Consider the following 13,817-nt stretch of genomic DNA (forward strand, 5'->3'; position numbering starts at 1 on the left):
GGGGGCGGCCACTGCACTCCAGTCTGGGCGACAGAGTGAGACTCCAACTCAAAATAATAATAATAATAATAATAACAACAACAACAACAAAGAAGAGGACTCACACTACCCAATTTTCAAACTTATTACAAAGTTACACTGATCAAGACTGTGTGGTATTGATATAAGGATAGACTTACAGTTCAGTAGAATAAAATGAGGAAAATGGGAGATGTTGGTCAAGGGTACAAACTTTTAGTTATATAATAATAAAAATGTAGATACCTAATGTATGAACATGGTGACTATAGTCAATAATAATGTACTGTATACTTGAAATTTACTAAAATATATCTCAAATGTTCCTACTGCACATAAAAAAACAGTAACTGAATGAGGTGATGGATATGTTAGTTTGAGTTTGGTTATCATTTCACAAGGTATACATATATCAAAGTATCACATAGTATACCATAAATATATACAATTTTATTTGTAAATCACACCTCAGTAAAGTTGAACAAAATAGACAAACCAAAATATTTAAAGTAAAAAGATCAAACCTACAATAGCATTAACAATTTCAAAATCAAGCAACAAATCTACTTGGGAATCTACAGACATTATTGAAAAATGTTAAAGATGTACTAAATAAATAGAGAAATATACCTTATCTGTGTATTTGAAGGTTCAACATTATAAGGGTATTATTTCTCCAATTTAATCCATAGACTTAATTCAATCATCATCAAAATGATAGTTTTCTTTGTTTTTGAGGGAACTGATATCTGATTTTAAATTGTTGGGCACAGTGGTATTTTTGTGCAGGGTCATCAAATAAACTAATGAAACAGAATAGAGCTCAGATTCAGACTCAAATGTAAATGGACAACTAAGTTATAATACTGCAGCCATAGTTCAGTAGTAGAGCAAGAATAATCTTTTAAACAAATGCTGATAAGATAATTGACATTCAAATGTAAATAAAATGAAATTGAATCCCTAATTCACATGATATACAAAATAGCCCCTGTTATATTTTAAACTTAAATGTGATTTTCAAAATCCAAAAAAGCTGTAGATTACATATAAGAATATCTTTATAACCCTCAGATGAGAACAATTTCTTAAATAGAACACAAAATTCACTAACCCTAAATGGAATGATTGATAAGTCTTGCCTCAATAAAATTAAAATGTTTTGTTCATTGAAAGATACAATTAATGGAGTAAAATTTCAAGTTATATAGTAAGAGAAGATATTTGAAGCACAGACAAATGAATAAAATGATTCACTTCCAGAATATATAAGGTACTCCTATAAGTCAATAAGAAAATGATCAGTAAACGAAAATATCAGAAAAAAGACTTGAACAGGTATTAGTTGAATATAGAAATTGAGTTAGTCATTACTCATATGAAAAATTGCTCAAGCTGACTGATCATTAAGAAAATGTAAGATGAAACCACATTGTGAGACTACAGCACTTCCAAAAGAATGACCAAAAGCACACATTCTGTTAAATACAAAATGTGGGCAAGGTTGTGGAATAACTAAATCTCTTTATGTCCTACTAGTGGGAGTGTACAACCACTTTGGATAAATGTTAGGAAGTCTACACAAAGCAGTACCCAGTTATACCCTTTTACCTAGAAATTTCATTCAAAAAAATATACGCGAGTAGTGGTTGACAAAGTATATTTTTACATTTTAAATGTTTGTGAAAATATAAACAATAAAACAAAGAAGAACATATGACAGAGTCCATATGTGGTCAGCAAAGCCTAAAATATTTATTATCTAGTCCTCCACAGAAAATGTTCACTGAGCCCTGCCCTAGAGCGATTTGTGCACATATGTCCCAAGAGGTATGTTTAAGAATGTTCACTGTTGCATTATTCATAAAAGCTTTTTTTGTTTTCATTTCCCTTCCGGAGACAAGGATTTGAGTTCAGGTGGTTTGTTTGGGAGGTGATTCAGGAAGTACAATTAAGGACGTGAGAAGAATAGGATGGGAAGATAAGGGAAACCAATGAAGTTTGCTTTTTTAAACTGAATAGTATTCTGGGTAACTGGGGCTCATTTGTGCTATGAAGAGTTATCCAATATTCACCTAAAAGTTGTCCCCTCAAAAAACTGCTATACCTCATTGGTCGAAAACTGATCCTGGAAGAATTAGTTTCTATGTTCTTCTGGGTTGCCCTGCTAACAAGCTAAGCAATCAACTGAGGCTTTCAGAAAAGACCTGAAGCAAAAGCAAAAAAAAAAAAAAAAAAAAAAGAAAAAGAAAAAAATACAGAATGTCTGTGAGCATTGATTCAACTGAGTTGTTTCTGATTCTGATACATGGGCTGCTGACTGCAGCTGCAACTGAAATCTGACGATAGCCATGGGAATTTGGTACAGGGCATAAAAACCAGAAATGCCCAAATATCCATCAACAGCGAATGGATGTATAAATCATGGAATAGTCATACAATTGGGAATATCATACAGTTATAAAGATAAACCTGTAAAATTTGCTGTAAAAAAAGCTATACAAATTTCTAAGAACTGCAATATGAATCTGAAAAGCAATTGATATGGTTTGAATATTTGTTCTCTCCAAAACTCATGTTGAAACTTAATCCCCAATGTGGCAATATGAAAAGGGGCCTTTAAGAAGTGATTGTGTCATGAGGGCTCTGCTCTCATGAATTTTTGAACCTATTCATGGATTAACGGGATAATGGGTCAATGGATTACTGCGTTAGCATGGAAGGGAAACTGGTGACTTTATAAGAGGAAGGGAGACCTTAGCTAGCACATTGACACACTCAGCCTGTTTACCATGCGATGCCTTATACTACCTCAGGCCTCTGTAGAGTCCCCATCAGCAAGAAAGACCTCACAAGATGCAGTTCCTTGACCTTGGACTTCTCAGTATACAGAACTGTAAGAAATAAATTCCTTTTTAAAATAAATAATCTAGTTTTAGGTATTCTGTTATAAGCAGCAGACAATGGATGAATGCAACAATACAGCAAAAGTACATACAATGTGATTTAATTGATTTAAATGCCAAAATCTGGCAAAACTAAACAACTGGTGTTTATGGATACATACTTATGTGGCAAAATATTAAAATATCAAGAATATGATTGAGAAAGTCAATCATGGTGATTAGTTTTAAGGGGCAAAGACAAGTTTTTGATCAGGACTACGCGCCTGGCTAATTTTTTTTTTTTTTTTTTTTTTGTAGAGACAAGATCTCACCATATTGCCCAGGCTGGTCTAAAACTCTCAGTCTCAAGCAATTTTCCCAAATCGGCTTCCCAAAGTGCTGAGATTACAGGCTTGTGATACTGCAACCCGTACTTCTGCTACTTTCTACTGCTATTGCTCTGGTCCAAGCTACCATCATTCTCTCATCTAAATTATAGCACCAGTTTTCCACATAATCTTTGTACTTATATCCTACCCTCTGCAGCCTATTTTCAACACATCAGCTATTGTGATTTTGTAAAAATTTGACTGTAATCCTATCCTTATGTGCTCAGAGTGCTCCAGTGTTTCTCTTCTCAGAGTAAAATCCAAAGCCTTTATAGTAATCCCCAAGATCCCACACAATAGGCTCCTGCTTTAACTCTCTGACACCTATTTTTACACTAACGCACTCAGCTACAATCATACTGGCTTCCTTGCTTTTACTAGAACATGCCAGGAATGCTCCTGGCTCAGGTCCATTGTGCTAGATTGCTCTTCTTTAGATAGCCACACTGCTGACTCCTTCATGTCTCTCCTGTTTTGGCTCAAATGTTACCTTTTCAGTAAGGCATTTCCTGACCACCCTTTTTAAAACTACAACTTCTTCCAGGTCCTTTACATTCTCTCTCTCTCTCTCTCTCTCTCTCTCTCTCTCTCACACACACACACACACACACACACACACACACACACACAAACACACACACACAAAATTGCTGCTTCCTGCTTCATTTTTCTCCATAACACTTATCATTATTTGATATAATGTATATGTATATACATATACCTACACATACATAGATGTTGTTTTCCTCTAGCCTATAGAATGCAAGCTCCATGATAGCCATGATTTTTGTTGAATTTGTTTACTGCCATGGTCCTGGTGCTTAGAGTCGTGCCTGCTACCTTGTAGTCCCTTAAATATTTGCTGAATGGAAGAAAGAAAAGAAGACCGATAAAGCTTCATGAATTTTCCAAGTTACAACTGGCATTTTCTGAGTTGTCCAACTTCTAGAAGCTTTATAGCTTTCCCAGTATTTGTTATCTTTAATCAACTCACATCCATTCCCCTGTAGTGAAAAGCAATAAAGAGCTTATTTTTTTAAAAAGACGATGTGCAGCCTTTTTAAAGAAAAGACAGCCTGGAGAGGAAATGTTGCAAGTTTTATAGAGAGGCTTAGACAAGAAAAGTAAGAGGTGTTAAAGTATCAGCCAGCTAATCTTCCTCTTTATTTAAGAAAAAGAGGTAAATAGATATATACATATATGTGGGTACATGGAGTTGTTTGAGGACAGCAAAATGGGCCCTGAGTAATCCATGTGTATAGCTGAGAATATTGACGCTCTGAGGTTATAGAACTCACTCAAGGTCACACAGCTATGTGTCGGAACCAGGATAGGAGAAAAAATTCTCCCAGTTCTCAGTGCTTCTTCGTCCATACTGTACCACCATTTTAAGGGAAAGTTCCCCTTACACTGAGGTGAGGAGGGAATATTTGCATAGATACTTAACACCAAAAAACAGAATGATCTTAGCTTTTGTTCCTACTACAACACATAGAAGCTTACATTGCCTATCTAAAATGTCAACCCTTTCGATCTACACAGATAGAAAGATCTTTTAGTCTCTCTCCCCCTTTTTTCCCTCTCTCTCTCTTACACACAAACATGGATATGCATACAAATAAACATATGTATGAACAAATACTTATACACAGACATTACTAGTTTATAAGACTTTCTGTGAAAATTAGAAAAAGTCACCTTCTATCAATGGTTGAATCAGAATAATAGGTGGTCGTTTATGCACGTGGTTTGGTAATCAAATATAACATCTGAGAAATAAAAATAGATATCCTGGCATTATCCACCACTGCACCGAAGTGCATGTGAAGGACAAGCTAGATTTCAGCACCCTCTATCCCCTGCATAGACACACACACACACATAGAGATACACTGAACACACATACACAGGTGCACTGAATACACACACACACACACACACACACACAAACATACATACATATACAAGCACGTTTTTTTGGTTTAGCCAATTCATATTTCCATAATGTCAACTTGACCTATTAAATAAATAAATATTGTGCTATTTTTTAATATGGGAAAAATTTTCATTTCCACCAGAGTGACTGTCACAGCACACAGAGAACAGGATATAACTAAGTGATCGTATAGATGATGGCATTATTTTCAAGGGAGCAAGGAGCAGACAGACAGATGAATAAGAATAATGGAGTCACTTGGTTTGGGTTAGGAGCACTGATATTCTTCTGGACTGAAGACAAAGTCGTAGCTGGCACTACATCTTTCTCTTTGAATCTAGGATAGAATTGGGAATGTGGATAAATTGAAGGCTTCTTTAAACATCATAGAATCAGTATTTGGGGCCCTGAGACCATAATTGTTAAGGTGGAATGATGGCAGAAGTCACTGAATTATGATTTTTGCTATACCTTGGGGATTGCTGTCTCAACACGAGGATTATTTCTGCCTCCTACATTGCCACTCTGCTGTGACCATTCTTTGAAGCTCAATGACTTAGTAAAACTCTCACTTTGAAAATGAAATTTTCAGGCAGCAGCATGTTTGATGGGGATGAAAAGAGAAGTAGCAGAGTAAGCAAAGGACACAGACCTATATAATTTCCTACCACACTTTGGTGGTTACTTAGCTTAGTGGACTAGAACACTGAAGTAACAAGGTCATTTTATAAAACAAACTGATTGCCTTCTCTGTGCTAAGCCAGAACTAAGGGTTTTGGGAATATAGAGATGATTAAAACATAGATTTACCAGAAGATAAGGATGGAAATGACAGAACAGGACTATGGGAAGTTGGGCCTTGAATGCTAAGCTGAAGAGCCTTGACTTAATCCCCAAAAAACCAATGTTATTCAATCTTTAATTGGTATCCACGTTCCCCAGGGAGCTTGTTAAATACATAAGTTCTCTGGCCTTGGAAATTACATTTTATTCAAGTTTTCAGCTTATTTTGGTGTATGCCAGTTTTGAAACATTGTCTCAGGCATAGGGGAGCCACTGAAAATTTGAAATCAGGCAAATGGTAGAATCAGTTGTTTGCTTATGAGATATGGTTCTGGCTAGTATGTATTGGTAACATGGAATAATATGTATGTGTTACATGGGGAGTGAGTGGAAGAGTAAATATTATTTTGGCTAAACTTCTGTGAACTCATTTGTTTCCCTCTATTCTCTAGTCACAGAATGTCGCCCTCATTTCTGGAGCTTAACTTGCCAATCAGTGTTTTGATGACTAGTGGCAATGGATGGAAAGGCTATGGCTTATCAACTCAAAACCATTTTCATTTGTGGAAGCCAATTTCAGCATAAGTCAGGAAAAACAAATTTAACATACAACAAAATCATGGTATTTTTTTTCACATTAATGTCAAATACTCTCTGCCATGAGGGTTTCAACAAAAAAGAAAAGAAAAGAAAAGAGACAAGGGAACTTATTCAGATTTTTTTTTTTTGCTCAGGAAAAAAATTACTGAATTACTTTTCATGCATTCAAAGAGCTACCAGTCTCTTTCAAACTATTTGCTGGACTCCCTCCATATGTTGAATGCTGCACTAAACCACATCTATATAGTTACAAAAAGACTAGAATTTCAATAAGAGTGAGACATGGAAAAAAAAGGATTGAACAATACTTATAAAACAATATTTAATCAAAATTAAAGTAAAACATTTCACAGGTGTATAGAATGAAATGGTTAGAAAAGCAAGTCCTTTGGAGTCAGATTGTCTGCATTCATAATCCAGCATCTTTATTTACCAGTGCTTGAAGACTGGACAAGTCACATAACCTCTTTATGTTCCAGTGTCGTCATCTATAAAACAGAAATTGTAATGGAATCTACCTCGAGAGGATGCTGTGAGCTCTAAGTGAGTCAGAGCCCACAGAGTACCTAGAACAACATCAGTGCATAGTAGAATCAACAAATATTAGCTATTATCACAGGATCCACAGAAGTACTGAAGATACATGGTGAATCTACATGATTAGAGGTCAAGTAGTATTACCAGAAGATACTCTCTAGAAGAATTAAGTCTTAAACTAGAATTTGAGGAAGATTGGGAAGGAAAGAGCATCTTCTAATGACCACTGAGGCATTGTGGTATATTGAAAAGAGTACAGTAATTGGCATGGAAAACATGAGCTCCAATCTCAGTATTACCACTTATTAATTATATCATTTCATTTTTACAAATTTCAGTTTCTTGATCCATAAAACAGTGAAAAGAGTATCTTCCTTGTCTATACAGAGCTTATCTAAGAATACATATATATGCATGTGTGTGTGTATTCCTATGCAAAAGAAAATTATATATTATATATACAATGTAAAGAAAGTTTGAAAATTATAAGGTAAGATGCAAATGTAAGTTTTACTATGAATGTTAATTATATGATGCTCTAGCACTTTGTAGTATGTAGTATAATAATATTAGGGAGACAGTGTGATCTACCAGAAAAAGCATGAACTTGAAAAAAACAAAAACAAAATCCTGGCCTTTAAATTTCAGCTCTGTCACTTGGGTAAAATATTTTACCTTATGATCCTCAGTTCATTCATCTGTAAAATGGGATAATAAAATCTACCTCATAGTGCTGCTATGAAGATTAAATGAGATAATATAAGCATATGATAAACTTTAGTATTATCCAGAATATAGTACCTGATTAATATTAAAATTATGTCCATATAAGATATACACAACTGAATATAGACTTGGAGACAATATAAAAAACACAAGTTATCAAAACTGGAGATAATCCTAGAAATCATCTCATGTAACTTCATTTATTACTTCAGTATAACACATATCAGGTTCCTGCTCTGTGCCAGACACTGTGATCAGTACAGCCTATAATTTTTGTACTAGCAGCTTTGACTCTGATAGTGGACTCAGTTTATAGTCTTATTCTCTCTATATCTGTCTGCTCACTGTTATATATTCAGAACCTAGAATAGGACCTGCAACATTATCAACATTCAATAAATATCTGTTGATTAAAAGGAAAGGGGATTTGAAAGTGGGGGGGGTCAGGGAAACTTGAGTGAGCAGAATGGAATGTTTTTTTGAGAATCAAAAAAGTCAGCCTTTTATTTTTATTTCCCTCTTCATTAGAATTTTTTGAGATCAATGATTTATTCAAGGGAGAAATCATATCATGTAAGCAGTTTTTCCACTTCACCCTGCATCCTCTGTATCTGAAGACCACCCTCAGAGAAAGGCAGCCAAATCTCATTTCAATCTTACCATCAGTCCCTTAACTCTTTATCTGAATTGAACTTTCAATTTCTTTTCCCTGGAGGTCACCTGGTTCACCTCTAATTTCCATATGCTTTTGTGAGAGACTGTGATAACTAGATGTGTTCACTTTCTTGCTTCCAAAAACCAGAGCAAACTAGAATGGAAGGTGCCACTCGCTCTGCCTTTTTGCTCCCAGCTCATAACAGTATGGTCTCTCCACATACTACTGGGATGGGCTATTTTAGCAGGTCTCCTGTCTTTAGAAATCTCTAGACTAGACATGCACACCATTTCTATGCTCCTGTGGGCTCCTAAACATCAGGGAACAACTAGTTATAAAGCAATGTCAAGAAATCTGTCTTCTTTCCCCTTTGTCTTGAGAACTTCCTTTGTGTGTATCTGTGAAATAAAAAATATCATTAGAATATGAACTTTATGAGGGAAGAAGCTGTGCCTGCTTTGTTGATTGTCTTAACACTTACACCCAGAACAGTGTCTAGGACATGGTTAGTACTCGACAAATATTGTTAAATAAATCAAGGAATCAAAGAGACAAAGGGCTTATGCAGGTTCTTTGAGCTACTGAGATTGCTGAATAATAATATCTGTAAAAACATAGAGACAGTGAGATTTTTGATGTCAGTATTGCAGTGGTGTTATCTCAGATATCAGGGAAAGATACCTAACAATTAAAATTAAAAGTTTTTATTTCTACCACAATTTTCAATGTATTCTTTTTCTGATTAGAGTTTACAATACTGGTTGATAGGAAAAAGGGGAAGAAGGGATTCAAAATCAATCCCAATATACTTGCTAGTTTTTTCTTTATATACATTTTGTTGATTTTAATATTGTTTGCTAGAATCTTGGAAGATCAAATAGATCAAAGTGTATGAAAAGGCATTTTAGTAATTAGATCGAAGACCTTAAGAATAATTTGAATATAGCTTATTTTCTTACAAATTGCATTATTCATTTATTCCCCATTTTGTGAAAAAAGTAAAATGAATAGATGGCATTTAACAATTTTCTGCTAATCAGCGAACCTCATAGTTCTTACACTGTATTTTAATGGTTAAATGTAAAAACATTCACATTATGTATATTTAATAGAGTATGTAATATATACTCTTGATAAAATGCACATAAAAATTAAAAGAGCTCTAAAACTGCAATAAAAAGCATCAAAATATAATGTGCTAAGTACTGGCAAAAGGAAATTCAAATCAATTAATAAAAAAATATTAAATGAGTAAAGGAATCAGGCCTCAGCACAACCAGAATTTATCCAACCAAAAACTGCCATTAAGATTATTCTCCATAGTATAATTGAAGTCTATTGATGCTTTCTGCTTAAATTTATAATGTACTATAGTAAAAAAATTTCAGAAAAGAATCATTTAAAACTCAAAACTTTTTCTCTTTGTCAGAGTTATTTTCCTCACTAGTTACTGAAAAATGTTATTGTATCTTGAATTGAGCACAGAGCATGCTGGTTTCCTCAGGGGAACAGAAGCAATGTATTGACTTATTGACTCAATAGAAGTGCCTTTAATTCCTGTGACATTCAGTTGTTCAACTGCTTTATAGTTTCAGTCAGTGAAACTACTCAATGGCACATAAAGTTATTTTCCCAGTAAGAAGTGCTTTAGCCCTTTATCTTCATCTTTAATGTAAAAACATTAAAAAAGGAAAGAAATTAACTTGAAAGCTCAGTATTTGTAATTTGAATTCATAAGATGAATCATTTTTACCTCTTTCAATAGGCTTTTTAGATATTTTAAAGGTTCTCATAAACTTCTACTTTATTTTTCATAGCAAATATCACACCATGTTTTTAAAATGTATGGTTGATAGATAATAATGAAACATAAAAAGTTATGATTGACAAATAATAATAAATATGACACATAAGTAAGGGTACAATGCTATGTTTTGATACTGGTTGAGCATCCCAAGTCTAAAAACTCAAAATCCAAAATGCTCCCAAATCTGAAACCTTTCGAGCACCAATGTGACACTCAAAGGAAATGCTCATTGGAGCATTTCAGATTTTGGATTTTGGGATTTGGGATGCTCAACCAGTAAGTATAATGCAAATATTCCAATTTTTTTTAAAACTCAAAATTTGAGACACTTCTGGTCTCAAGCATTTTGGATAAGGGATACTTAACCTTGCATGTATATAATGTGTAATGATCAAGGTAGTTAGCATATCCATCAACTTAAACATTTATTGTTTCTTTATGATGAGGGCATTCAGAAACTCTTTTGTAGCTGTTTTGAAATATCACTTATTGTTAACTCTAGCCATTCCACTATGTGATAGAACATCCCAACTTATTCTTTCTTTCTTTCTTTTTTTTTTTGAGTTGGAGTCTCACTCTGTCGCCCAGACTGGAGTGCAGTGGTCGCTCCCGGCCACCGCAGCCTCGACCTGCTGGGTTCCTGCGATCCTTCCACCTCAGCCTTCCAAGTAGTTGGAACTACTGTCAGGCATTACCATGCCTGGCTAATTTTTTTGATTTACTGTAGAGATGAGGTCTCACCATGTTGCCCAGGCGGGTCTCGAACCGCGGGCTCAGGCAATCCGTTCACCTCAGCCTCCCAAAGCGGGGGATTACAGGCTGAGCCACCGAGCCCGGTGGCTTATTCTTATTCTTTCTATTTAACTGTACCTTTGTAGTTGCTGGACAATCTCTTCCCATCCTCTCTCCTCCCTATTCTCCCCATCTTCTGGTAATAACTATTTCTACTTTCTATTTTTATGAGAATAACTTTTTACATTTCATATGTGAGTGAGTTCATGCAGTATTTTTCTTTTTATGCTTGTATTATTTCACTTGACATAATGTCTTCTAGATTTATCGATGTGGCCACAAATGACAGGATTTCATTCTTTTTTGTGGATGAATAGCACTCTGTTACACATTTTCTTTATCCATTCATCTGTGAATGGACCTTTAGCAGAAAAAATTTGATAAAATTTAACATCCCTTCACAATAAAAACTCTCAAGAAATTAGGTATAGAAGGCCGATACATTAACATAATAAAGACCATGTATAACAAACCCACAGCAAAGATCATACTGAATGATCAAAGCTGAAAGCTTTCTATCTAAGATATGGAACAAAACAAGAATGTCCATTTTCACCAATTTTATTACTGGAAGTAGGTAGCCAGAGCAACTGGGCAAGAGAAGGAAATAATGGACATTCAAATTGTAAAGGAGAAAGTCAAATTGTTCCTGTTTGCAGATGACATGAAATATATCTATATCTATCTATCTATCTATCTATCTATCTATCTATCTATCTATCTACACACACATATATATATATCCCTGTATACATCAATATCTATATATCTATCCCCAAAGACTTCACCAAAAAACCATTAGAACTGATAAAACATTTCAGTAAAGTTGTAGGATACAAAATCAACAAAATTAATAACCTTTCTATAAAATCATAGCAAATTATTTGAAAAAGAAATCAAAAAAGCAATCCCATTTACAAAGCTACAAAATAATTAAAATACATAGGAATAATTTTAACCAAGATGGTGACTGATCTCAATGATGAAAGCTATAAAACATTGATGAAAGAAATTGGAGAAACACATACACAGAATAGAAAGACATCATGTGTTCATGAACTGGTAGAGTTAATATTGATAAAATGATCATACTACTCAAAGTGATCTACAGATTCAATGCAGTTCCCATCAAAATATCCAAGACATTTCTCACTGAAATAGAAAAACAATTCTAAAATTTGTATTATATGAAAGCTCCCAAATAGGTAAAGCAAATTTGAGCAAAAAGGACAAAGATGGTGGCATCACACTGCCTGACTTCAAAACATACTACAAAGTTATAGTAACAAAAACAGTATGATACTGGCATAAAAACAGATTCATAGACCAATAGAACAGAATAGATGGCCAATAAATAAATCCACACATCCACAGCCAACTGGTTTTCAACAAAGGTGCCAAGAGCACACATTGAGGAAAAAAAATCTTCATAAAACTGTGCTAGGAAAACACATCCATACAAGGAAGAATTAAATTAGGACTCTATCTCTCACCATACACAAAAATTAGTTCAACACAGGTTAAAGACTTAAATGTAATACTGAAACTACTAGAAGAAAATATAAGGGGAAAGCTCCATGATATTAGCCTGGACAAGGATTTTTTTTTTTTAAAGTAAAACCTCAAAAGCACAGGCAGCTAAAGCAAATATAGACAAATGGGATTACAGCAAACTAAAAACCTTCTGCACATCAAAGAAAGCAATCAACAGAGCAAAGAGACAATCTACAGAATAGCGGAATATATTTGCAAGCTATACATCTGATAAGGGGTCAATGTCCAAAATAATATAAGTAACTCACACAACTTGGTAATAAAAGCAAATAACTCAATTAAAAAGTGGACAAAAGACCTGAATAAAGAATTCTCCAAAGATGACATAAAAATGAGCAACAGATATATGAAAAAATGTTCAACATCATTAATCATCATAGAAATGCAAATCACAACTATAATAAGCTATCTCTCTCTACCTCCTTTTTTTCTTTCTCTCTAATTTACTTTCTAAATAAACTATATTTTCCAATCTAAAAAAAAAACTATAATAAGCTATCACCTCATTGCAGTGAGAATGGTTACTGCAAAAAAAAAAAAAAAATCAAAAGATAACAACTGCTGACAAGGCTGTCAAAAAATGAGACTATTTACACACAGCTGGTGGGAATGTAAATTAGTAAAGCCATTGTGGAAAGCAGCATGAACATTCCTCAAACAAAAATAGAACCACCATGTGATCTGAAAGTCCCACTACTGGATAATGTATCCAAAGGAAATTAGATTATTATGCCAAAGAGATATTGGTATTCTTATGTTCATTGCAGCATTATTCACAATAGTCAAGATATGGAATCAATCACACACTCTATTTTTGGTACTAGCCTATTTCCTTATAAGGCAATGAGAACTTATATCGTGCCTAGTTTTTACCACCTCCAGACCTAGCATAGTGCTTGATACATAGTAAGTCCTCAAGAAATATTTATTAAAATTAATGATGTTTGTGTCTTATATGCCTTAAGTATTCTTTAAAGTACTTGTTTAAAACACAACACACACAAGACCTTGATAATAGTACTTAGTGTAGAACGTCGTATATTTTCATATAACTGTAAAGTGACACTTTTATTGTAGAGTTTGCATTGGAATTTTCATTAAATATATTAAAATAAAGGCCAAATAATATGTGAAT

Source organism: Carlito syrichta, unplaced genomic scaffold (assembly GCF_000164805.1).
Source record: "Carlito syrichta isolate Samal-C Ts95f unplaced genomic scaffold, Tarsius_syrichta-2.0.1 Scaffold303140, whole genome shotgun sequence".
Lineage (NCBI taxonomy): Eukaryota > Metazoa > Chordata > Mammalia > Primates > Tarsiidae > Carlito > Carlito syrichta.